Genomic DNA, 27,294 nt, shown 5'->3' with positions numbered 1-27,294 from the left:
TTCCCTCTGAGATATGTGGATGCACAGCTGTGCAGCAATCAAGAATGTGCAAAGGCAAATTAGAGGGAACATTGTTTTAAGTGGCAGAGACTATTCATGTTATGTCATCCAAAAAGCGACAACCATTAACCCTGACAGCAATTTCATAGTTACTGCTTGTTGGAGGTGATTTTGGTTTTCATCAACAGGTCAAAACGGGCTCAAAGTGAATTGGCAGCTGCTTTTTCACTGCATCAGCTTTTATTTTCCATTGACTTGGAAAATATTATCAAGATTTTTATTTTCGAACAAGTAAATGAGATCAGGAAATGAGTCTCCCAAAAGAGTCTGAGCGATTGTTCTGTGAACTTCAATGGAAAGACGATTAGGCGCATGGAAAAAACTCCTTTCGTGCTGCTGGTGTAGACCAATTTCATGCCCATAGTGTCTTAAATGCCCCATTTATTTTAGGTGTTAACTCACCAGTTCACAGCTCATTTGGGTGTACTGAATAGAAGAATCAAGATCTTTTTTGCTAAAACAAACTGTCTTCAAATTCAGAGGCTATTTCACCCTTAACCTAGAGATCCTTATTAATATTATTGCCAAGAATATCGAAGATCTCCCAAATCTACCAAATAGAATTGATAAACTGCCAGTCTCACTGAAACATAACTTCTGGCAAAATTAAAATATGTGGAAGAGAAGTGAAACAAGTAGGTAAAGCCCAATCTAAGCTGACCAATTTCAGAAGATGCAAGACACAGTGATGAACTAAAGTGAAGATTCTCCTTAGCTACTGCCAACAGATAACCGCAAGATGAAACTCAGAAAAACAAACTCAGATTGAAAGTAGGTTCAGTCATAGAGCAGCCATGTTACACTGGCCAGCATGTGTGGTGGGCAAATCCCATTTGAACGAACACACCCACTATGAAAGTGGAGACTGTATTTGCAAAATATAAAGAATTAATCATTCAAAATTATAAATGGTTTTTAATAAAGTAAATACGAAGAAGCTATCACCAGCGGCAGGACAGTTGGTAACCAGAGGGCAAAAATTTATGATAGTTGGCATAAGAATCAGTTAGGGAGAAAGGAAGAATTCCTTTTTACACTGCAAGTCTGGAATGCACTGCCTGAAAGGGCAGTGAAAGCAGATTCAATAGTAACTTACAAAAGGGAATTGGATAAATACTCGAAAAGGAAAATTTACAGGAAGAGGTCTCCTTTTGTGCTCTATCGCTCCATGATGCAATTATACACTACCACAGAAAACCTGACACAGTGGGCTGAATTTTACCAGCCCCTCGATGTCATGGATCATGGCAAGGAGGTCTGTAAAATGCTAGCGGGAGTGGTCTGCCTCGACCCACGATGCCGAGCAGGCCCGCCAGATATTAGCGGTGGCAGTGAGGCCTTGGTACAGCACACCCTCCCCGACGCCAAGCGGCGGGGCCTTCATTAAAATATTAAAATGAGGATAAGTAACATTCAAATGAACCTACTTGCCGACGGTTGCCGTCCCGTGCTGTTTTTACGACTAACCGGATGTGACTCGCATGAGTTGAGGCGAAACACTGGTGGGGAGGGGGTAGGAATAAAATTATAAGGGTGGGGGTAGCAGGGAAAACACTTATTATTGGTTGCAGGGATGGTGGGAAGGGGTTGAGGGGTTCAGGGAGGAAATTTCGGGATATCAGTAAAAGTTATTTTCTGGGGTCAGAGGGCAATTTATCTACAGATTACCCATTGGTGGGGTGGGAGACGGGATTTAAAGTTGAATTAAAATTTTATCTTTATTTCCCGGAGACCAGGACCTTTAAAAATTTAAATGTCACTGAAGGGCTTGAAGCCGTGTCAAATTGGCGGTGGCGCCGGATGCCATTGCTAGGGACACAGCATCCGCCCCCTCTACATTATCTGGGGTGGCCACTCTGTTCCTTCCATTTAAATGAGACCCACACGTAATATCGTGGGGGCTTGGCGGTGGCACTTCCATGTCAGATGGCCACTGCGTTCACAGCAAAGAAATGTTTAGGGAGGGATTTACAGCTTAGATAGCTGAAGGCACAGACGGCATTGGTGGTGTAATGAAAATCAGAGATGTACAAGAAGCCAGAATTGGCAGAGCGCAGAGATCTGGGAGGGGTTAAGAGAGTCAAGTCTTTCGAGCTGCCATTGTTTGCATTCAACTTAAGGGACCATTTTAAATTTGAATCCCCTCCTAAATGCAGCAGCAATGATGGCACCAGGAACATGCTACTGCTTTTGGCATCCAGTGTTTCTATGGTAATAATGACAGGAAAGATGATCTCATGGAATGACTCATGGAATCACAGTATGCTTACAACACTGAAGGAAGCCATTTGGGCTTTCGAGCCCGTGGCAGCTCCCGGCAAGAGCAAATCAGCTTGTCCCACACCCCCACCCTTTCCCTGTAGCTCTTCAATTTTTTTTCCCTTTAGGTGCAATTCCCTTTTGAAAGCCCCGATTGAATCTGCCTCCATCATACTCAGACAGTGCATTCCAGCTCCTAACCACTCGGTACGTAGAAGTTTTCCTCATGCCACCTTTGGTTCTTTGGCCAATCAAATAAAACTTATGTGCTCTAGTTCTCGACCCTTCTGCCAATGGGAATAATTTTGCCCTAGCCACTATGCATAGACCCCTCATGATTCTGAAATTCTATATCAAATGTACTCTCAATCTCCTCTTCTCTAAGGAAAACAGACCCAGATTCTCCAATCTATCCAAAGAACTGAAGTTCCTCATCCCCGAAACCAATTTTGTAAAACTTTTCTGTGCTCTTTCTAAAGCCTTCACATCCTTCATAAAGAGTGGTGCCCCAGAATTGTACACAATTGAGTGTTTTTTAAAGGTTCACCATAACTTCCTTGCTTTTGTATTCTATGCCTCTATTTATAAAGCCCAGGATCCTGTATGCCTTTTTAACCTCTTTCTTAACCCCCTCAACACCTCAAACGATTCATGCACACGTACCCCCAGGTCTTTCTGTTCCTGCACCTCTTTTAGAATTTAACCCTTTATTTTCTATTCCTCTCCTCCATCTTCCGACCGAAATGCATCACTTCTCACTTCCCTGCCTTAAATTTCATCTGCCACTTGTCCATCCATTTCACCAGCCTTTCTATTTCCTCTTGAAGCCTATCACTATCCTCACAGTTCATAATACTTCCAAGATTTGCATCATCTGCAAACTTTCCAAGCATCACCTCTCACTTTAAATAGGTCTGTCCATATTTGGAATGATTTTTTTCAACAAAATACAGTTTATTCACTATCCTACATTAAAATGATGCCTTACTTTAAATAAGAATTCACAGGAATAATATTTGTTGGCTCCTCCCAGCTTTCATTTTCTAACCTTCAATAATTTGTTCAATTGACAAGACAGTTGCTCAAAGCTTTGAAATGTCTGTTTGTCCAGTTAAGTTAAATCTATATTGTTTATTTTGCTGGCTAGAATTTGAATATTCTGTCCACCTCCAGACAGGATATTGATTGCCATTTCTTTAGCTTTGGCGAGTGGGCTTCCTGAAAAGCTAAGCACACACCTGCCCACTTTTTGCAAACGAGTCATTGTCTTTGAGAGCCATTTTTTTTTTTATTTCCAAAATATACTTTATTCATAAAAATCTGCAAAAATTACATTGCCAAACAGTTTCAAACAGCACCAAAAAATACAAACATTGCAAGGGAGATCAGTTTCCTTCTATACTATCATGAGTTTCTTCACAACCCTTCCATTTCACTATTGTCATGCCAATTACAGTTTTACATTTACAGCAAAAGAAAATATCAACAATACAATTCGAGGGGTTTCCCATGGATCCAGCCCTCAGTTCAGCTTGGTGGGGGGACCTTACACTGTGGTCTTTCCCCATTGAGCCTTTGCTGCGGCTGCCCCAAACTTTAGTGCGTCCCTCAGCACGTAGTCCTGGACCTTGGAATGTGCCAGTCTGCAACATTCGGTGGTGGACAACTCTTTGCGCTGGAAGACCAGCAAGTTTCGGGCAGACCAAAGGGCGTCTTTCACCGAATTGATAGTCCTCCAGCAGCAGTTGATGTTTGTCTCGGTGTGCGTCCCTGGGAACAGCCCGTAGAGCACAGACTCCTGTGTTACAGAGCTGCTTGGGATGAACCTCGACAAAAACCACTGCATCTCTTTCCACACCTGCTTTGCAAAGACACATTCCAGGAGGAGGTGGGCAACCGTCTCTTCCCCACCACAGCCAACGCGGGGGCACTGTGCGGAGGGAGCGAGACTTCGGGTGTGCATGAAGGATCTGACGGGAAGGGCCCTTCTCACCACCAGCCAAGCTACGTCTTGGTGCTTGTTTGAAAGTTCTGGTGATGAGGCATTCCGCCAAATGACTGACGGTCTGCTCGGGGAACCATCCGACAGCATCCACCGTCTCCTTTTCCCGTAGGCCCTTGAGGACATTCCGCGCAGACCACTGCCTGATGGACAGGTGGTCAAAGGTGTTTTCCCGCAGAAACTGCTCCACGAAGGATAGGTGGTACGGCACGGCCCAACTGCATGGAGCGTTCCGCGGCAATGTGGCCAAGCCCATCCTTCGCAACACCGGGGACAGATAGAACCTCAGCACGTAGTGACACTTGGAGTTTGCGTACTGGAGGTCTACACACAGCTTGATGCAGCCGCACACGAAGGTGGTCATCAGGATGAGGGCCACGTTGGGTACATTTTTCCCGCCCTTGTCCAGAGATTTGAACATCATGTTCCTCCGGACCCGGTCCATTTTAGATCCCCAGATGAAGCGGAAAATGGCTCGGGTGACTGCCACGGCGCAGGAGTGGGGTATGGGCCAGACCTGCGCCACGTAGAGCAACAACGTGAGCACCTCGCACCTGATGACCAGGTTCTTACCCACAATGGAGAGAGATCGCTGCCCCCACACGCCTAACCTTTGTCGTACCTTGGCTACTCGCTCCTCCCATGTTTTGGTGCACGCCCCGGCCCTTCCGAACCATATCCCCAGCACCTTCAGGTAATCTGACCTGACGGTGAAGGGGACAACGGATCGGTCAGCCCAGTTCCCAAAGAACATGGCCTCGCTCTTGCCGTGGTTAACTTTGGCTCCCGAGGCCAGTTCGAACTGGTCGCAGATGCTCATCAGTCTGCGCACGGACAGCGGATCCGAGCAGAAGACGGCGACATCATCCATGTACAGGGAGGTTTTAACCTGAGTGCCTCCGCTGCCTGGGATTGTCACCCCTCCTATGCTCGCATCCTTCTTAATAGACTCAGCAAAGGGTTCAATACAGCAAACAAACAAGACCGGGGAGAGAGGACAGCCCTGTCTGACTCCAGATTTGATCGGGAAACCTTCCGATTCCCACCCGTTGATTGAGACTGCGCTACTGATGTTTGTGTAGAGCAGTTGGATCCAATTGCAGATTCCCTCCCCAAACCCCATTTCGGAAAGCACGTCCATCATGTAGGTGTGCGATATCCTGTCAAAAGCCTTCTCCTGGTCCAGGCTGATGAGGCAGGTGTCCACCCTCCTATCCCGTACATAGGCGTTCGTATCCCTGAGTAGCGCGAGACTATCAGAGATCTTCCTGCCGGGTACAGTACAGGTCTGATCGGGGTGGATCACCAACTCCAGAGCAGATTTGACTCGACTGGCTATGACTTTGGACAGAATCTTGTAGTCAACATTAAGCAGTGAGATGGGCTGCCAATTTCTGATTTCTGCCCTCTCCTCCTTCTGCTTGTAAATGAGGGTGATGATGCCTTTCCTCATGGATTCTGCCATGCTGCCGGCCAGGAGCATACTCTCGTATACTTCCAGCAGGTCCGGGCCGACCCAGTCCCACAGGGCCGAGTACAACTCGACCGGTAAGCCGTCGCTCCCGGGAGTTTTACTCGTCTCGAAGGACTCGACGGCCTTTGTCAGCTCGTCCAGAGTTAGCGGCTTGTCCAATCTCTCCCTCCTGCTGTCATCTAAGACCTCTGTGATAGATGACAGGAAGGACTGGGAGGCTCTGCTGTCTGTGGGCTTCGCGTCATACAGCCCAGCATAAAAGGATTTGCTGATCCTTAGTATGTCGGACTGCGAAGACGTTACCGAGCCATCTTCTTCCTTCAGGCTGCTAATAACAGAGCTCTCTCGGTGTACCTTTTGGAAGAAGTAACGCGAGCACGTCCGATCCTGCTCGATGGAGCGGACTCTGGATCGGAATATGATCTTGGAGGCCTCCTTGGCAAAGAGTGAGGCCTGCTCGCTCTTCACCTCTTGGAGGTCCTCTTTAATCAAACTTAGGCATCAATGGTGTGGGTCTGCGTATGTCAGTGCTATTCAAAGAACAGAGGGCCTTGTGCCTGCGCATCCTTCAAGTCCAGGTAGCTGTGACAATTAATATTCACTGGTTGTTGGTTTAGAGGTACTCCATACGTAATGTTTCTCCGTCAATAAAAGCTTGTAAACGAATAAAGACTTGGTTCCAGTGTTCTATCCTTCATTGCCTGCTTATCTTATGTTACAAGGTTTCTGTTTTGTATTAAGAACTTAAGATTCTGTGTGTTTTCTAAAACTGAAACTAGATTTCAGTGGATGCTGAGGCACCTGCAAATAGCAGAAAATTTTTGCAATGTTTTAAAAGGAAGCTCAAAACAAAAGCTGAACTTTATTGGTGCTTTGAAAGGAAGTTGAACTTGTACCCAATGACAGGAAAGCAGGCAATTTCAAGGAAACCACAGGGGGTTGACCTTCCTCAGAAAAACTCTTTGAATAACAAGGGAGACTCTATGTCTGGGTATGTGACCATGTTCAGGAAGGTTTGCTTTCACTTTGGACCCTTTAAAAAGTCAGTGAGCTGGACAAAGAGCAGGCATTTGAAATTTGTTTTTGACCTGCCTGGAGCAGCGAGGAAGACCCAGAGAAAGTGTTACTTCTCTCTGTAAAGGAATCCTGCATCTCCTGAGAAGAAAACCCTGTATTTGAAAGATGGCAGATTCCTATTGCCTCCTATCTCTGAAGAATCCCTGCATCCAGTGTGGTTCTTGCTGCCTCCTGTGTTTTAAGAAATCTTGGAATCTGAAGAAATCTTCTACTGCTATACACTGCTGCAAGACCTAAGCAGACCTGTTGCTACACGCCTGCTGAAAGACCTAGGTGATGCCTGCTGTAGTCAAATTGCCTTGAACACCTACCCATCACAGGCTGTTCATCAACCTCGCCTGGAGACACTTCGAGTGGCATCTGACTATTCAACTCTGGGACACCTCACCAAACCGAACAGCCTCCTACTAGAACGTGATTAAATTATTTTTATTATTCCTTTTATGCCTATGAAACAGCTGTACACTAAAATCCTTTTTCCCCAGTTAACCGTTTTAAAGTATATGAGTGTGCATGAGGGCTATGGAAATAAGGAGCTTTTTGTATATAGATTTATCTCATTATTGGTTTGACTTAGTTTATTAATAAATAGTTGACTTTATTGTTAAAGAAACCTGGTTGGTGCGCTTTATTCTGGGGGACAAATAGAGTCCGTCATTGGCTATTTTTCGGTAGATGGGAAAATTTATTGATATGCCATGACCTATGGAGAAGTGGGACTGAATTAATTGTGCACTCCTCTTCCCTTGGTCGTGACACTTAGCTCCAACAATGGAAGACTACTTTTAACTGAGTAGATTGCACTGTTTTTATCCTTTCAGAACATTTTGATTGAAGGAGCAAGATTTTCACCTTTGTTTACAACTGCATCACAGTCATTCTTCATTTTGTGTTCACGGTTTTGGCAGCTTCAGCTGTGCAGCATCTTTCAGGATTTCAGACTCTATGGCTTCCACTTGAGTGTAGGAAAAGTAAATATGTTTTTGTTCAGTTTCAGCACTGCCTCTGCATTTCCACCCATGGTAATCTATCAGTCTAACAGCCAGTAGAAGTTTCACAACTACATCTACTGCAATGAGAAGATTGTTCATTGTTTTTTTCCATCTCTCAATTTCGCTGGTAAACTTCAATGTCAAAATTCTTCAGGAAAGTTTTTGTGCTTCTTTAATTCCAATGTATTCTTTCTGCAATCAATGGCTGATGTAGCCCAGAATGGCTGGGAACTGAGAAAATGGCTACTTGCTCAGTTTTCTACCCCTGCCCATTCCAAACCTACCTGAAATCAGCAAGATGGGAATGAATAATCTATCAGAATAGGCTGAACAGACTGGGGCTCTTTTCTCTGGAAAGGTGAAGGCTGAAGGTGGCCTGATCAAGGTCTGTAAAATCATGAAGGGGTTTGATCGGAAATAGGATGTTTTCATTTGTGGGCGAGACCAGAACTAGGGGCCATAAACATGACAGTCACTAACAAATCCAATAGGGAACTCAGGAAAGATTCCTTTACCCAGAGATGTTGAAAATGTGGAAATTGCTACCAAGAAGAGTAGTTGACTCGAATAGCAAAGATGCATTTAAGAGGAAGCTAGATGAGTACATGAGAATTTTCAATGCTATTCTCGACCCTGAAGAGCTGTGGATGTTCAGTCGTTGAGTATATTCAAGATAGAAGTGGATAGATTTGGATAGGTATTGAGGGAATTAAGGGATATGGGGATAGTGTCAGAAGGTGTGGTTAAGGTGGAAGATCAGCTATGTTGAATGGTGGAGCAGGAGCGAAGCGCCAAATCAAAAATTGTGGGATGTCAGGCAAATCCATCTCAATGAATTTTCTTGGGGAGTTTTACGACATTAAAAGGTGCTATATAAATGCAAACTGTTGTTGATATTGGGGGTAATTTTTGGTTTCAGAATGGGCACAAAATAGTGTTGGTAACTCTGCAGGATTGTCCTGAAGTAACCAGGAATTAAATATTAAAAATGCAAAACTGAGATTGATAGTTACACAGAATTTATAGCACAGAAGCAAGCCATCCAGCCCCACATGCCTCTCCTCCCACCCTTCTTCATCTACTGCCAACAACAACCACAACTTTTATTTATATAGCAGCTTTAAAATAACAAAAACATCCCAAGCCGCTTCATCGGAGCATTACTAAAACAAAATTTGACACCGAGCCACATACAGCTGTTAGGGCAAATGACTGAAAGCTTGGTCAAAGAAGTAGATTTTAAGGACAATTGCAAAGGAGGAAAGAGAGAGGTAGAGAGATGGAGGGAATAGGAAGGGAATTCCAGAGCTGAGGGCCCAGGCAGCTGAATGCATGACCACCAATGGTGGAGTTTTGAGATCTGTCCCAGAATCACTTATGATTCACATACAAATTTCTATTGTTTTGCAGGGTCAAACCTTCAACTGGAGAATGTTGTAACAGCATTTGTTATTGTGTGTATTGGCACCACATCAAATTGTTGGAAAACGTAACTAGGTGCTTCTATGCCAATGGTACCAGATTATCGAACCAGTAATCATAGAGGCCAATAACTCTCTGGGGAGTGCAAAGGTCCAAGGGGTGGGATTTCCAACGTCAGCAGTGATTAAACTGCTTCTGATCACAGTTAAGGCAGAACTGGTTCAATATTCCAAAACAGCAGAAGTAGAGTCATAGAGTCGTACAGCATACAAACAGGCCCTTCGGCCCACCGTGTCCATGCCAACTATAATGCCTATCTATACTAATCCCACCTGCCTGCATTCATTCCATATCCTTCTATGCCTTGCTCATTCAAGTACCTGTCCAGATGCCTCTTAAATGTTGCTACTGTTGCTGCCTCCACCACCTCCTCTGGCAACTCATTCCAGATACCCAATATTCTTTGTGTGAAAAATTTACCCCTTTGATCCCCTTTAAACCTCCTCCCTCTCACCTTAAATCTATGCCCTCTAGTTTTAGTCACCCCTACCATGGGAAACTGACTCTGGCTATCTACACTACCTATGCCTCTCATAATTTTATATACCTCTATCATGTCCCCTCTCAGCCACCTTCGCTGCAGGGAAAACAGACCCAGCCTATCCATTCTCTCTTTATAACTCAAGAACTCCAGACCAGGTAACATCCTTGTGAATCTTTTCTGTGCCCTCTCTAGCCCTGGTTTAACTTCCCAAAATGCATCACTTCGCACTTGTCTGCATTAAATTCCATTTGCCACTCCCTTGCCCACTTTCCCAGTTGATCTATATCCTGCTGTAACCTTAGACAACCTTCTTCACTGTCCACTATACCACCAATTTTGGTGTCATCTGCAAACTTACTAATCATGCCCCCTACATTCACATCCAAGTCATTAATGTATATGACAAACAACAGAGGGCCCAGCACTGATCCCTGCGGCACACCACTGGTCACCGGCCTCCAATCTGAAAAACAACCCTCCACCACCATCCTCTGCCTCCTATCACCAAGCCAATTTTGTATCCAATTGGCTAGCTCACCCTGGATCCCATGTGTTCGAACCTTCCGGACCAACCTACCATGCGGGACCTTGTCAAAGGCCTTGCTAAAGTCCATGTAGACAACGTCCACCACCCTGCCCTCGTCAATTCTCTTGGTCACCTCCTCAAAAAACTCAAAACTTTTAAAAGCCTCCCACCTTCCAGATGTCCTTTTACCTGTAAACCGCCTCTCCCATTCAACTTTCGAGAGTTCCTGTCTGATGCCATCGAAATTAGCCTTCCCCCAATTTAGTACTTCAACTTGAGGACCAGTCGTATCCTTTTCCATAACTATCTTGAAGCTAATAGAGTTATGGTCACTGGTCCCAAAGTGCTCCCCCACTGACACATCAACCACCTGCCCAGCCTCATTTCCTAAGAGGAGGTCGAGTGTAGCCCCTTCTGTCGTAGGGCCATCCACATACTGCTTCAGATAACTATCCTGGACACAATTAACAAATTCTTCCCCGTCTGATCCCTTAGCACCAAGGCAGTCCCAGTCAATATTAGGGAAGTTAAAATCACCCTATAATTCCTACACCTATCTGTGATTTCCCTACATATATCCTCTTCCAATTCCCTCTGACTATTGGGGGGCCTATAGTATAATCCCATCAAAGTGATCACCCCTTTCTTATTTCTAAGTTCTACCCATATGGCCTCGCTGGACGTTCCCCCCCCGGGATATCCTCTCTAAGTACTGCCGTGATGCAACTCCCCCTCCTCTCTTACCTCCACCTCTGTCATGCCAGAAGCATCGGTACCCCGGAACATTGAGCTGCCAGTCCTGCCCATCCCTCAAACACATTTCCATAATAGCTATAATATCACAATCTCATGTATCGATCCATTCTGAGTTCATCTGCCTTATCTGTAAGGCTTCTTGCATTAAAGTAAATGCAATTTAGCCTACCAGACCTTCCATGCTCCCTGCCCTGCCCCTGCCTGGCCTGCCTCATGGACTTGCTTGCTTTAACCTCTACATTTGCCTCAATTATCTCATCGGAGAGACTACTACTTTGGGCTCCCCCCGCCAGACTAGTTTAAATCCTCCCGAGTAGTACTAGCAAATGTCCCCGCAAGGATATTGGTCCCCTTCCAGTTCAGATGCAACCCGTCCCTCTTGTACAGGTCACCTCTGCACCAGAAGAGATCCCAATGATCCAAGTAAGGCAGGAAAGGCCCAACTTTAAGAAGCTCTCATTAATTTCTTCCAAATCAGCTGAACAACAGAAGTAGCTGCAAACACTGCAATTACTGAAAGAAAAACATTCCCTGTAAAAACAATAACTTGAATTTATATAGCTCCTTTGACATAATAAAATGTCCCAAGGCAATTCACAGGAGTTTTCTCAGACAAAATTTAATACCGAGCCACACAAGGGAATAATAGGACAGGTGACGATAAGCTTGGTCAGAGGCAGGTTTTAAGAAGCAACTTAAAGAAGGAGGGAGTGGGAGAGAGGTGGCAAGCTTAGGGAGGGAATTCCAGAGCTTAAGGCCCAGGCAGCTGAGCTCATGGCCACCAATGATGGGGTAAAGGAAGTGGGTGATGATTATGAGGTCAGTATGGGACAAATACAGAATTCCCCGGAGAGTTGTAGAACTGCAGGAGCATACAGAGATAGGGAGAGGAAAGGCCCTGCAGGGATTTGAACCCAAGGATGAGAATTTTAAATTAACACAAGAAATATGCGCAGAAGTAGACCATACAGACACTCGAGCCTGCTCCACCATTCACTATGATCATAGCTAATCTTCTGCCTCAACTCTACCTTCCCGCCCATTCCCCATATCACTTCATTTCCTGAGAGAACAAAAATTTGTCTAATCTTGGCCTAAAATATTCTCAACGATGGAGCATCCACAACCCTCTGGGATAGAGAATTCCAAAGATTCATAACCCTTTGAGTGAAGTAATTTCTCCTCATCTCAGTCTTAAATGAGTGATCCCTTATCATGAGACTGTGCCCGTGTTCGAGATTCCCCGGTCAGTGGAAACCACCTCTCAGTATCTACCCTGTCAAGCCCTTTCAGAATTTTGTATATTTCAATGAGATCACTTCTCATTTTTCTAAACTACAATGTGTATAGACCCAATTTATTCATTTCTGGACAACCCTCTCATCCCAGGAACCAATCTAGTGAAACTTTTGCGTACCAAGCTAAGCATGTTGTTCGTTAAATATGTAGACCGAAACTGTGCACAGTACTCCAAATGTGGTCTCACCAAAGTCCTATTCAATTGTAGCAAGACCTCCTTATTCTTGTACTCCAATTCCCTTGCTATAAAGACCAACATGCCATTTGCCTTCCTAATTGCTTTCTGTACTTGCATGCTCACTTTCTATTTTCCTTGTCCAAGTCCAATGTCTCTGAACATCAACATTTACAAGTTTCACGCCTTTTAAAAAATATTCTGTTTTTCTATTTTTACTACCAAAGTGAATAACCCCACATTTCCTCACATTAGAGTCCATCTGCCACCTGTTGCCCACTCACTTAACCAGACTCTTTGCAGCCTCTTTGTGTACTCTTCATTGCTTACATTCCCACTTAGTTTTGTATCGTCAGCAAACCTGGATACATTACTCTTGGTTTCTTCCTCCAAGTCAGCTAAGTAAATAGCTGAGGCCCCAGCACTGAGACTTGCGGCACTCCACTAGTTCCAGCTGCCAACTTGAAAATGCACCATTTATGTCCACTCTTTGCTTCCTGCCTGCTAACCAATCCTCCAGCCATGCTAATATATTATCCCCAACTCCATGAACCCTTATCTTGCCTAATAACCTTTTGTGTGGCACCATATCGAGTGCCTTTTGGAAACCCAAGTATACTACATCTACTGGCTCCGCTTTATCTACCCTACCAGTTACATCCTCAAAAAACTAATAAATGTGTCAAACACTATTTGCCTTTTATAAAACCATGTTGACTCTGTTGGATCATACTATGATTTTCGAAGTGCATTGCTAAGATTTCCTTCATAATAGATTCTAGCATTTTCCCAACAACTGATGTCAGGCTAACAGGTCTGTAGTTCCCTGTTTTCTCTCTCTATCCTTCCTTGAATAGAATTGTTACATTTGCTAACTTCCAATCTGCTGGGAACGTTCTAGAATCTAGGGAATTTTGGAAAATCATAACCAGTGCATCCACTATCTCTTCAGCTACCTCTTTTAGAACCCTAGGACGTGGGTAATCAGGTCCTGGGGATTTGTCGGCTTTTAGTTCCTTAAGTTTAGAGTCATATATGGCACAGGAGGCCGCCATTCGGCCCATCAAGACCATGCCAGCTCTCCACTGAGCTATGCTGTCAGTCCCACTCGCCAGCTCGATCCCCGTAGCCCTGCAAGTCTATTTCTCTCAGGTGGCCAAACAACTTTCTCTTGAAGTTTTTTTTTTGTTCTTTCATGGGATGTGGGCGTTGCAGGCCAGGCCAGCATTTATTGCCCATCCCTAATTGCCCTTGAACTGAGTGGCTTGCTAGGCCATTTCGAGGGCATGTGAGAGTCAACCATATTGCTGTGGATCTGGAGTCACATGTAGGCCAGACCAGGTAAGGACAGCAGATTTCCTTCCCTAAAGGACATTAGTGAACTAGATGGGTTTTTACAACAATCGACAATGGTTTCATGATCATCATTAGACTAGCTTTAAATTACAGATTTATTAATTGATTTCAAATTCCACCTTCTGCTGTGGTGGAATTTGAACCCATGTCCCCAGAACAATATCTGGGTCTCTGGGTTACTAGTCCAGTGACAATACCAGTACGCCACTGCCTCCCCCTAACAAGTCATTGATTGTCTTCACTTCCACCACCCTGGGGCCATCGAGTTAATACCTTTTCACTGCCGATATTAATTTCCTTAAGGTCCTCACTCTTATTCTTCTTCTTCTTTGGCCTCCTTGTCTTGAGAGACAATGGGTATGCACCTGGAGGTGGTCAGTGGTTTGTGAAGCAGCGCCTGGAGTGGCTATAAAGGCCAATTCTAGAGTGACAGATTTTTCCACAGGTGCTGCAGATAAAATTGGTTGTCGGGACTGTTACACAGTTGGCTCTCCCCTTGCGCTTCTGTCTTTTTTCCTGCCAACTGCTAAGTCTCTTCGACTCGCCACACTTTAGCCCCGCCTTGATGGCTGCCCGCCAGCTCTGGCGATCATTGGCAACTGACTCCCACGACTTGTGATCAATGTCACAGGACTTCATGTCGCGTTTGCAGACGTCTTTAAAGCGGAGACATGGAGGGCTGGTGGGTCTGATTCCAGTGACGAGCTCGCTGTACAATGTGTCCTTGGGGATCCTGCCATCTTCCACGTGGCTCACATGGCCAAGCCATCTCAAGCGCCGCTGGCTCAGTAGGGTGTATATGCTGGGGATGTTGGCCGCCTCGAGGACTTCTGTGTTGGAGATACGGTCCTGCCACCTGATACCAAGGATTCTCCAGAGGCAGCGAAGATGGAATGAATTGGGACGTCGCTCTTGGCAGACATACGTTGTCCAGGCCTCACTGCCGTACAGCAAGGTACTGAGGACACAGGCTTGATACACTCGGACTTTTGTGTTCCGTGTCAGTGCGCCATTTTCCCACACTCTCTTGGCCAGTCTGGACATAGCAGTGGAAGCCTTTCCCATGCGCTTGTTGATTTCTGCATCGAGAGACAGGTTACTGGTGATAGTTGAGCCTAGGTAGGTGAGCTCTTGAACCACTTCCAGAGCGTGGTCGCCGATATTGACCCGCCATTTCTAGTATATAATTTGTGCCTTTTACTGTGAAGACAGACACAAAATATTTGTTCAATGTCCCTGCCATTTAAAAGTCAAATCTGAGGTATTGTTGGACTGGGAGTCAATGTAGTCAACAAGCACAGGACATGGTGCGAGTGAGGATGTGGGCAGCAGAGATGAGCAGAAGATTATGGAGGCTGGAAGGTGGGAGGTCAGACAGGAGATGATTGGAATAGTGGAGTCTGGAGGTAACAAAAGCATAGGTTTTCAGCAGCAGATCAGCTGAGGCAGGGGTGGTGACAGGCAATGCTACAGAGGTGGAAGTAAGCAGTCTTAGTGACGGAGAAGATATGGGGTTGAAAGCTCAGCTCAGGGTCAAATTGGACGGTAAGGTTGCGAACAGTCTGGTTCGGCCTCAGACAGTGTCAGGGAGAGGGATAGAGTCAGTAGTGTCATGATTCTGTGTTTTTTTTTGGGAAATATGCTGTGTGCCTTTAAGGCTGTAACAGATCAGTACTTCTTTAAGGCAGCCAGCTTCAGAAGTTACAGGAAAGTGCGCCTTGGTTTCCCTGGATACAGCCATACAGAGAGGACATACAACATTGCCGTTTGACTTTGAAAAAACTGATTGTTCAGAGACAGTTGGGACACAGAGAGTTCTGGCATGTGAAGGAAAGAGGAGAGCTCTCCCTCAGTCTATTTAAACCCTATTTATTATTCTCTCTCAGAGTTCTGAAAAGTCAAGCCAGATGAGTTCTTTAAAAAAAAATAGCTGTTTATTGATCTACTGTGTTCATCACTGGAAATAAGAAGAGTCTGATACTTCAACTACTGAACTGTAATTGCTGAACTCCCATTGTCGGATTCATCAGGCCTTGGAAGACCTTGGACTGTTCCACATTGGAAGATTCCACTTCGTTAGGACCGTAAATCTGTGAAGACTTTATTGTTATTCATTTTTTTTTTTGGGCAGCTAATTAAACACCAAACTTCCAATAGTTTGAGTATATATATGCCAATGCGGGAGTTAGATTCTTTAAATAAGTTATAAGGTCTTTAAGGTATAGATTTAGATTAGATTAGAGATACAGCACTGAAACAGGCCCTTCGGCCCACCGAGTCTGTGCCGAACATCAACCACCCATTTTTTTTTTATACTAATCCTACACTAATCCCATATTCCCAACAAACTTCCCCACCTGTCCCTATATTTCCCTACCACCTACCTATACTAGTGACAATTTATAATGGCCAATTTACCCATCAACCTGCAAGTCTTTTGGCTTGTGGGAGGAAACCAGAGCACCCGGAGAAAACCCACGCAGACACAGGGAGAACTTGCAAACTCCACACAGGCAGTACCCGGAATCGAACCCGGGTCCCTGGAGCTGTGAGGCTGCGGTGCTAACCACTGCGCCACTGTGCAAAATACTGCAGATGCTGGAAATCTGAAATAAAAACAAGAAATGCTGGCAATACCCAGCAGGTCTGGCAGTATCTGTGGAGAGAGAAGCAGAGTTAACGTTTCAGGTCAGTGACGCTTCATCAGAACTGGCAAATATTAGAAATGTAATAGGTTTTAAGCAAATAAAGCCGGGGTGGGGCAAGAGATAACATGAGAGAAGGTGTTTATAGGACAAGGTCACAGAGAATAACTGACCAGAAGGTCATGGAGCAAAAGCAAATGGTATGTTAATGGTGTGGTGAAAGACAAAGCGTTAGTGCAGAGAGGGTGTTAATTGACAGAAAATTAACAGCCTGGCCCCAAGTACAAACATGAAAAAAAACAGTGGGTAGGCACAGTAGAAACAAACCAAAATAAAACAAATGAAGAAAAAAGAGAAACTAAAAATAAAAATAATAAGTGGGGCCCGTCATGCTCTGAAATTACTGAACTCAATGTTCAGTCCGGCAGGCTGTAGTGTGCCTAATTGGTAAATGAGGTGCTGTTCCTCGAGCTTACGTTGAGGTTCACTGGAACACTGCAGCAATCCCAGGACAGAGATGTGAGCATGAGAGCAGGGGGGGGGGGGGGGGGGTTGAAATGGTCAGCAACTGGAAGCTCGGGGTCCTGCTTTCAAACTGAGCGGAGGTGTTCCACAAAGCGGTCAAACAATCAGCATTTGGTCTCCCCACTGTATAGAAAACCAAATTGTGAGCAGCGAATACAGTATACTAAATTGAAAGAAGTACAAGTAAATCGCTGCTTCACCTGGAAGGAGTGTTTGGGGCCTTGGATAGTGAGGAGAGAGGAGGCAAATGGGCAGGTATTACACCTCCTGTGATTGCAGAGGAAGGTGCTGTGGGAAGGGGATGAGGTGGTGGGGGTAATGGTGGAGCAGACCAGGGTGTCGCGGAGGGAACGATCTCTTCGGAATACTGGCAGGGGAGTGGAGGGCAAGATGCGTTTGGTAGTGGCACAAGGTCTCCAGGTATTGGTTTATCTTAGTAGTGTTTATGATTTTAGTTTTTTTTAATAAACAGCCAATTTGTTGATATCTAAGGATACCTGGTTTGGTTCACCTCATTCAGGGGTTACTAGATTGTTCACTTCGACTGTGGCTTTCTTTGATTTGGAAAGCTTGAAAATATATGTAATGCGACATGTGGGGCAGCGGGACTGAATTGACAATGCGTTGCTCTCACCGCAATCAGAATCATATATTTTGATTGGGGGCTTTGTCCTGAGCAGTCATGCCATAACAGTACCTAGGGAATGGAGGTTTAAAAAAATTCATTTCTGTAGCATGTGGGCGCTGCTGGCTAGGCCAGCATTTGTTGCCCATCCCTAATTGCCCTTGAACTGAATGGCTTGCGAGGCCATTTCAGAGGGCAGTTAAGAGTCAACGACATTGCTGTGGGTCTGGAGTCACATGTAGGCCAGAGAAGGTAAGGACTGCGGATTTCCTTCCCTAAAGGACATTTGTTAAAACCCATCTGGTTCACAACAATCAACAATGGTCATCAGTGCAGATGTGGGACCTGGCTTCGACTTTTCATATGATGTCACTGAGGAGCAGCTGCAGATGAAAAATAGGAGGGTGCCAAGGATAGATACTTGGGGGACTCCAGAGGTAATGGTAAGGGAACAGAAAGACAGGCTTAAAGCTTAGATCCCCATCCAAGGGAGGCCCAAGGGTTCTTTGTTAGGCCTGGAGGAGGAGCACTACTGCTCCTTTTAGTCCACAGGAAACCTAAAATTTAATTCTTTGAACTTAATTGCTGGGCCTCCAGCTGACTCACAATGCCCCTCTTGACAGATCTGGCCTGAGGGAAAGCCATCACTGCTTCCCCCTTCCCTGCTCAGGCCTCTGACGTGACAGTATCGGGCTGTGAGCTGCATATTTAAAGAAGGATCAATTCCCTCCTCCGGATGTCCTGCTCCCCGCTCAACAGAGTAGGTTAAGATTGGGACACGGTGAGATGGCAGCAAGATTAGGGATGGGGTGTAAAAGATTGGCTTTATTTTAACTGCCCGCCCCCTTTCCCTGCCCGTGTTCCACTGGGAGGGTTGGAGTTAAAATCGGGGTGTGTGTATCTGATCTGCTGCTAAGGAGCTTAAAAAGGCATGACGGGAGATCCACAGGAGTGATATAAGCAGATGTGTCTCTATATCTGGGAGCACAGGAGCATGGAACAGGCATAGGCATTTAACCCCTCGAGCCTGGTCCCCCATTCAATGAGATCATGACTGATTTACGACCTAACCCCTTATACCCGCCTTTGCTTCATATTCCTTAATACCTCTGGCTAACAAATATCTATCAATCTCAATTAAAATTAACAATTAGAAATGAATGGGAACATAGTGGTTCTGTTACCTAATAAGTAACCTGGAGACCTGAACTAACGAGCCAGAAACGTGGGGCTGAGTTTTCAAAGCGGGCTCAGGAACCCAACACCCAGATGTATTCTTGGTCCCGAACCTGCACCTGAGCTGCATCGCTCTTGCGACACTATTTTTAAATGTAAATGGCATAATTGGGCAGGAAGTGACCGTAGTACCCAATGTGAGGTGCTGAGAACCTCGAGGAAGCATCAACTGCCTGTCTGGCACTGGTGGCAAAGGCAGGCAGCAGCCATGATGGGAGCTGCAGCGTCCCCCTGGATGGAAGTGGCTATGCAGGCTAGATGACGTTAGAGCACTTGAACGAGTGCAAGTAGGTCCAGGAAAGGTCAGCTTATATTAAATGGAGAGAAAGTGTCCGATGTTCCCGCAGCCAACCTGACAGCTGTGTACGAACGTGCAAACTGTTCCGGTTTGCCGAATTAAAGACTGAAAATTCTAAGTGCGACTGCACAGGGCCCTTAACAAACTCCTTCAGGAGCTTAAGGGGCTGTTAATTGGCTGCGAGTGTGTTTCCCGTTCCCTCCCTCACTGGCCCTTGGAAAACTCAAAACTGTCCTGGAGGCGTCAGGATCCTAAGACGACCTCTGAGACTGCGATTTTGAAATCCCACTGTGCCGGAACCTGAACCTTCAGCAAATCCAGTGATGAATTCAAATCCCATTGTGACAGCTGGGAATTTAAATTCAGTCAATTAAGTAAATCTGAAATAAAATTTAGTATCCGTAATGGTGACCAAGAAACTACTGGAGTGTCCTAAAACCCACCTGGTTCACTAATGCCCTCACCAGGTCTGGCCTACATGTGTCTCCAGACCCACAGCAATGTGGTTGTCTCTTAACTGCCCTCTGAAAAGGTCTAGCAAGCCACTCAGTTGAGGGTAATTAGGGATGGACAACAAATGCTGGCCTTGCCAGTGACACCCACATCCATGAATGAATAAGAACTAAAATTGACCTAGCATTAATTGCCATTTTCAGAAGAGAGTTCCAAACTTCTATCACCCTTTGCATGTTGTATAAATTCACTTCTGAAAGATCTGGCTCTCATTTTTATGCTATGTCCTTGAGTTCTAGCATTTCCCACCGTGGAATTAGTTTCCCTCTATCTGCACTATCAGTACGGGTAGGCGGTGGTGCAGTGGTATTATCACTGGACTAGTAACCCAGAGACCCAGGGTATTTCTCTGGGGACATGGGTTCGAATCCCACCACAGCAGAAGGTGGAATTTGAATTCAATTAATAAATCTGTAATTTAAAGCTAGTCTAATGATGGCCATGAGACTATTGCCGATTGTTGTAAAAACCCATCTGGTTCACTAATGTCCTTTAGGGAAGGAAATCTGCTGTCCTTACCTGGTCTGGCCTACATGTGACTCCAGATCCACAGCAATATGGTTAACTCTTACATGCCCTCTGAAATGGCCTAGCAAGCCACTCAGTTGTGCCTAACCACTACGAAGTCAATAAAACGAAATGAAACCGGACAGACCACCTGGCATCGACCGAGGCACCGGAAACGACAACGACAAACCAAGCCCTGTCGACCCTGCAAAGTCTTCCTTACTAACATCTGGGGGCTTGTGCCAAAGTTGGGATACCTGTCCCACAGACTAGTCAAGCAACATACCTTGCAGACAATGTCCCAGACACTACAATCACTACCCCCGGGTATGTCCTGTCCCACCGGCAGGACAGACCCACCAGAGGTGGCGGGACAGTGGTATGCAGTAGGGAAGGAGTTGCCCTGGGAGTCCTCAAAACCGACTCCGGACCCCCTGAAGTCTCATGGCATCAGGTCAAACATGGGCAAGGTAACCTCCTACTGATTACCACCTACCGCCCTCCCTCAGCTGATGACTCAGTACTCCACCATGCTGAACACCACTTGGAGGAAGCACTGAGGGTGGCAAGGGCACAAAATGTACTCTGGGTGGGGGACTTCAATGTCCATCACCAAGAGTGGCTCAGTAGCACCACTACTGACCGAGCTGGCCGAGTCCTAAACGACATAGCTGCGAGACTGGTCTGCGGCAGGTGGTGGGGGAACCAACACGAGGGAAAAACATACTTGACCTCGTCCTCACCAATCTGCCTGCTGCAGATGCTTCTGTCAATGACAGTATTGGTAGGAGTGACCACCGCACAGTCCTTGTGGAGACTTCAAATTGAGCATACCGTCCATTGTGTTGTGTGGCACTATCACCGTGCTAAATGGGATAGATTTCAAACAGATCTAGCAATGCAAAACTGGGCATCCATGAGGCGCTGTGGGCCATCAGCAGCAGCAGAATTGTACTCAACCACAATCTGTAACCTCATGGCCCGGCATCTCCCCCACTCTACCATTACCATCAAGCCAAGAGACCAACCCTGGTTCAATGAAGAGTGCAGGAGGGCATGCCAGGAACAGCACCAGGCATACCTCAAAATGAGGCGTCAACCTGGTGAAGCTACAACCCAGGACTATCTGCGTGCCAAACTACGTAAGCAGCATGCGATAGACAGAGCTAAGCGATCCCATAACCAACGGATCAGATCGAAGCTCTGCAGTCCTGCCACATCCAGCCGTGAATGGTGGTGGACAATTAAACAACTAACTGAAGGAGGTGGCTTCACAAATAGCCTCATCCTCAATGATGGGGGAGCCCAACACATCAGAGCGAAAGATCAGGCTGAAGCATTTGCAACAATCTTCAGTCACAAGTGCCGAGTTGATGATCCGTCTCGGCCTCCTCCTGAAGTCCCCAGCATCACAGATGCCAGACTTCAGCCAATTCGATTCACTCCGCATGATATCAAGAAATGACTGAAGGCACTGGATACTGCAAAAGCTATGGGCCCTGACAATATTCCGGCAATAGTACTGAAGACCTGTGCTCCAGAACTTGCCGCGCCCCTCGCCAAGCTGTTCCGGTACAGCTCCAACACTGGCATCTACCCTGCAATGTGGAAAATTTCCCAGGTATGTCCTGTACACAAAAAGCAGGACAAGTCCAACCCGGCCAATTACCGCCCCATCAGCCGACTCTCAATCATCAGTAAAGTGATGGAAGGTGTCATCAACAGTGCCATCAAGCGGCACTTGCTTAGCAATAACCTGCTCACTGACGCTCAGTTTGGGTTCCGCCAGGGCCACTCAGCTCCTGACCTCATTACAGCTTTGGTTCAAACATGGACAAAAGAGCTGAACTCAAGAGGTGAGGTGAGAGTGACTGCCCTTGACATCAAGACAGCATTTGTCAGAGTATGGCATCAAGGAGCCCTAGCAAAACTGAGGCCAATGGGAATCAGGGGGAAAACCCTCTGCTGGCTGGAGTCATACCTAGCACAAAAGAAGATGGTTGTGGTTGTTGGAGGTCAATCATCTGAGCTCCAGGACATCACTGCAGGAGTTCCTCAGGATAGTGTCCTGGGCCCAACCATCTTCAGCTGCTTCATCAATGACCTTCCTTCAATCATAAGGTCAGAAGTGGGGATGTTCGCTGATGATTGCACAATGTTCAGCACCATTCGTGACTCCTCAGATACTGAAACAGTCCGTGCAGAAATGCAGCAAGATTTGGACAATATCCAGGCTTGGGCTGATAAGTGGCAAGTAACATTCGCGCTACACAAGTGCCAGGCAATGACCATCTCCAACAAGAGAGATTCTAACCATCTCCCCATGACATTCAACAGCATTACCATCACTGAATCCCCCACTATCAACATCCTACGGGCTACCATTGACCAGAAACTGAACTGGAACAGCCATATAAATACCGTGGCTACAAGAGCAGGTCAGAGGCTAGGAATCCTGAGGCGAGTAACTCACCTCCTGACTCCCCAAAGCCTGTCCACCATCTATTCTGCAAGGCACAAGTCAGGAGTGTGATGGAATACTATTCACTTGCCTGGATGGGTGCAGCTCCAACAACACTCAAGAAGCTCGACAGCATCCAGGACAAAGCAGCCCGCTTGATTGGCACCCCATCCACAAACATTCACTCCCTCCACCACCGACACACAGTGGCAGCAGTGTGTACCAACTACAAGATGCACTGCAGCAATGCACCAAGGCTCCTAAGACCGCATCTTCCAAACCCGCGACCTCTACCAACTAGAAGGACAAGGGCAGCAAATCCATGGGAACGCCACCACCTGCAAGTTCCCCTCCAAGTCACACACCATCCAGACTTGGAAATATATCGCCATTCCTTCACTGTTGCTGGGTCAAAATTCTGGAACTCCCTTCCTAACAGCACTGTGGGCGTACCTACCCCAAATGGACTGCAGCGGTTCAAGAAGGCACCACCACCTTCTCAAGGGCAATTAGGGATGGGCAATAAATGCTGGCCTGGCCAGCGTCGCCCACATCCCATGCATGAATAAAAAAAAAAGTATCTTGAAAATTTTGACTAAATCACCCCTTAACCTTCTAAATTCCAGGGAATATAATTGTAGTTTGTGTAACCTCTCCTTGTTATCTACCCCTTGGAGTCTCAGTATCATTCTGGTAAATCTATGTTTGTATACTGTTAGGCATGGTAGAAAAGATTTGACATTGAGTTTGGGAGTCACTAAGTACGTGAAGCTTAACTCTGACTGTGCAGAGGGATAGGTATGAATGAAGAATACCTCCTCTGTTTTGGAGGAAATAAACCTGTGCTCAAACCCCTTGATCCTTGGGACAGTGTTGGGAGAGCAATGTGGAGGTATAGAGTAGCAGGTCATCCATAAACAGTTCCTTTCATTTCTAACCACAACTGTTTGTAAAGGCAGAGGAGCTGAAATCATTGGTGCAGATGGCAGGGTGGATGGGCTTTGAGTGCAGATTTTAATCAACTGCTTGGCTCCACTCCAGCCAATTCTTCTCCACATCTGAGGAGAACACTGTTGGTAATTTTGCATTAGTGCAACACATTGAATAGGCATCCAGTGTTGGCTTGTGCAGAAGAGCCCATCTGAACCCCATTCAGAACCCCAAAGCTACTGCAGTCTAGTGACCAGTGTAGATTGGAGAGTGTGAGTTGGAAGGTGACTCATACATGGTTAGAGATGGAAATGCACCTTATTTGGCAGCTTTTTTCTTGAGGGATGCGTGATTGCTTCGAGCACAGATGATTCTGATCAAAGATCATCAACCTGAAACGTTAACCCTGCCTCACTCTCCACAGATGTTGCTGCCAGCTGTGTGTCTTCCAGAATTTCCTGTTAGTTTTTATTTCAGATTTCCAGCAACCACAGTGTTTTCCCTTTATTTAAGCATACGACATGAGCTGCATAAGAAACGTAAATTACCTGCATGACCCAATTTCGATGCGTGTATTAACAATGATTAATTATTTCTGGTTCTTATGTCCTGCATTCCATTTGAAGGTGGGAAGGAAGGACTGTGCTATGTCTGGAATCTAGGCACACCGCAATGAGCCCACTGCCAGGAGTGCTGTTACAACAGTCTATCGAAGCAACTTCAGATTAATTGGTGATGTACAGACAAGCTAATTATCTACCTATCACTTGAGCTACAAACCAAAGGTCACATCTGCAGTTTCAATTTTTCCCTCTAAGTTGTATTTCCATTGCAAATATTTAAACAGCTGTTAATATATTTTAAAGTTGCAGCTGTGAATGTGGGAACTCCTGTACATACACAGTTGTGATCTTTTCGCAATTAAAATATTGTCAGAAGTCTACAGCAGCGTCACTTTAACTGAAGTTGAACTAAATGGAATGCAGTATAAAAGATATCTGAACCTAACATCTGAATCTTGACTGTCTGACTCTCGATAAAGGTATTCTCACACCACCAAAAAGTATTAACATTCTGAATGCTGCTTTGATTCAAATATCGGCAGTGGCTTTCACTACACATCATAAATCCTTGTATAATACAAAATTGCTAAATCTTAAAAGTCAAAATCACACATTATACTAATCAGCATCATCTTGGCTCAGTTGGTAGTGCTCGCTGCCTTTGGCTCAGAGTGTTCTGGGTCAAATTACACTCCAGGATTTGAGCATTTAATTCAAGACTGACACTTTCGTGCAGCACTGAGGGACTGTTGCAAAATTGGAGGAATATCCTTAATGACAAGATATTAAACTCAGACAATATCAGTGGACATAACAGGTCCCCAATGAACCTTTTTGAAGAATAGGGGGTTCTACTAATCCCTGATTAACATTCCTTCATTAATTACCACCATCAAAGCAACTGGTTATTCATCTCACAAAGTCAGACAGCAAAGAAGGAGGCTATTCAGCCCAGAGTGCCTGTGCTAGCTCTTCAAAAGAACTATCCAATCAATCCTACTCACCTGTTTGTTCCTCTTTCCCTGTACTCCTGCAAATTAAACCATTTCAATGATATCTCCAATGCTGACTGAAAGTTATTAAATGTCTCCTTAGCTGTCCTCTGGCATTTTTCCCAATTATCTCAGATTTGTAACCTTCTGTCACTGTTTCTGTGATGTTGTCTGAGTGTCCAGGACACCAGTAAGAACTCCCCTGCTCTTCTTTGAAATAGTGGCCATGAGATCTGACCTGAGAGAGCAGATGAACCTCTGTTTAATAGCACAACCGAAAGCAGTGCAATACTCACAGAATCATAGCATCGTTACAGTGCAGAAGGAGGCCATTCAGCCCATCGTGTCTGCACTGGCTCTCTGCAAGAAAAATTCCCTCAGTTCCATTCCCCTGCTTTCTCCCCATAACCCAGCACATTCTTTTCATATAACTATCTAGTTTTCTTCTGAATGCTTCAATTGAACCTGCCTCCACCATGTTCTCAGGCAGCACATTCCAGACCTGAACCACACACTGTGTGAAAAAGTTTTTCCTCGTGTCACTTTTGCTTCTCTTACCAAATACTTTAAATCTGTGCCCTCTTATTCTCGATCCTTTCATGAGTGGGAACAGTTTCTCTCTATCTACTCTGTCCAGACCCCTCATGATTTTGAATACCTCTATCAAATCACCTCTCAGCCTTCTCTTCTCCAAGGAAAACAGTCTTAACTTCTCCAATCTATCTTCATAACTGAAATTCCTCATCCCTGGAACCATTCTCGTGAACACTCCCTCAGTACTGTCCCTCTGACAGTGCAGCACTCCCTCAGTCCTGCACTTGAGGGTCAGCCTAGATGTTGTGCTCAGTTCTCTCAAATAGGACTCAAATCCACAACCTCTTCAGAGACTAGAGTGCTACCCACTGAGCCACAGCTAGTGGATGAATCCTAAATCAGAATTTCAAGATGTGTTCGTATCAATGGCTTATTAGTTATATGCTAATTAATGGTAACATGGATTTAAACTTTATACTTGGCCCTGGAAGGCTCTGTGGCACATTCAATTAGCCCAGGAACAGAAAAGCTTGGATAGCCATATTTAAAATAACAACAACAACAACAGCTTGCATTAAATAGCGCCTTCAACACAGTAAAATATCCCAAGGCACTTCACAGCAGTGTTATCAAACAAAATTTGCCACCGGGCCACAAAGGACAGCTGATCAAAAGCTTGGTCAAAGACGCAGGTTTTAAGGAGCGTTTTAAAGGAGAAGAGAAAGAGACGGAGAGGTTTAGGGAGGGAATTCCAGAACTTAGGATCCAGGCAGCTGAAGGCACACTTGCCAATGTTGGAGAGATTAAAATCTGGGATGTGTAAATGGCCAAAATTGGAGGAGCGCAGATATGTCGAAGGGTTGTTGGGCTGGAGGAAGTTACAGAAATGGGCAGGTGCAAGGCCATGGAAGGATTTGAACACAAGGATAAGATTAAAACTGAGGTGTTGCCAGACCAGGAGCCAATGTAGGCCATCGAACACGGGGGTGATGGGTGAATGGGACTTGGTACGAGTTAGGATCCGAGCAGCAGAGTTTTGGATGACCCTAAATTTATGTAGGGTAGAAGATGGGATCCCAGCCAGGAAAGCATTGTAAGGGTTGGGTCTAGAGGGAACAAATGCATGGATGAGGGTTTCTGTGGCCGATTACCTGAGAGGCAGGAGCTGAGACCGGCGATATTATGGAAGTGAAACCAGGAAATAAGTCAATAGCAATGAATCAGAATACGGGTTACATATTAATACAAAAGGATGCTATTCACACAGTCTCCCTGAATGGATCTACAACATTTACAGCACTGAAAGTTTCAGAGAATGACTATAAGCAAATGTGTATTTCTCCAATGACAACATGAAAGTATTAACTTATTGAAGGATCAGCAGGTACAACACTAATCTTTACCTTGTTCAAGCCCAGAATCTCTAACCAGTGAGCAAGTCAACACTCTGGACATTCTTCTTGCTATTATTTGGAGAGAGTATTCACCAAATAAAAATAACCCAAGAAAAATAACTTAGTATA

The 27,294-nt window shown here is 45.4% G+C and overlaps 1 protein-coding gene across 3 annotated transcripts in view; it reads right to left on the bottom strand.

Annotated features, from left to right (window-relative positions):
- The window catches only part of lama3 (laminin, alpha 3), a 456,248-nt gene that overhangs the window by 97,001 nt on the left and 331,953 nt on the right, over window positions 1-27,294 (bottom strand). The gene's annotated exons all lie outside the window — the stretch shown is intronic.

Source organism: Heterodontus francisci, chromosome 5 (assembly GCF_036365525.1).
Source record: "Heterodontus francisci isolate sHetFra1 chromosome 5, sHetFra1.hap1, whole genome shotgun sequence".
In the NCBI taxonomy this organism is placed as follows: Eukaryota; Metazoa; Chordata; class Chondrichthyes; order Heterodontiformes; family Heterodontidae; genus Heterodontus; species Heterodontus francisci.
This window is presented reverse-complemented; position numbering and strand designations above follow the sequence as displayed.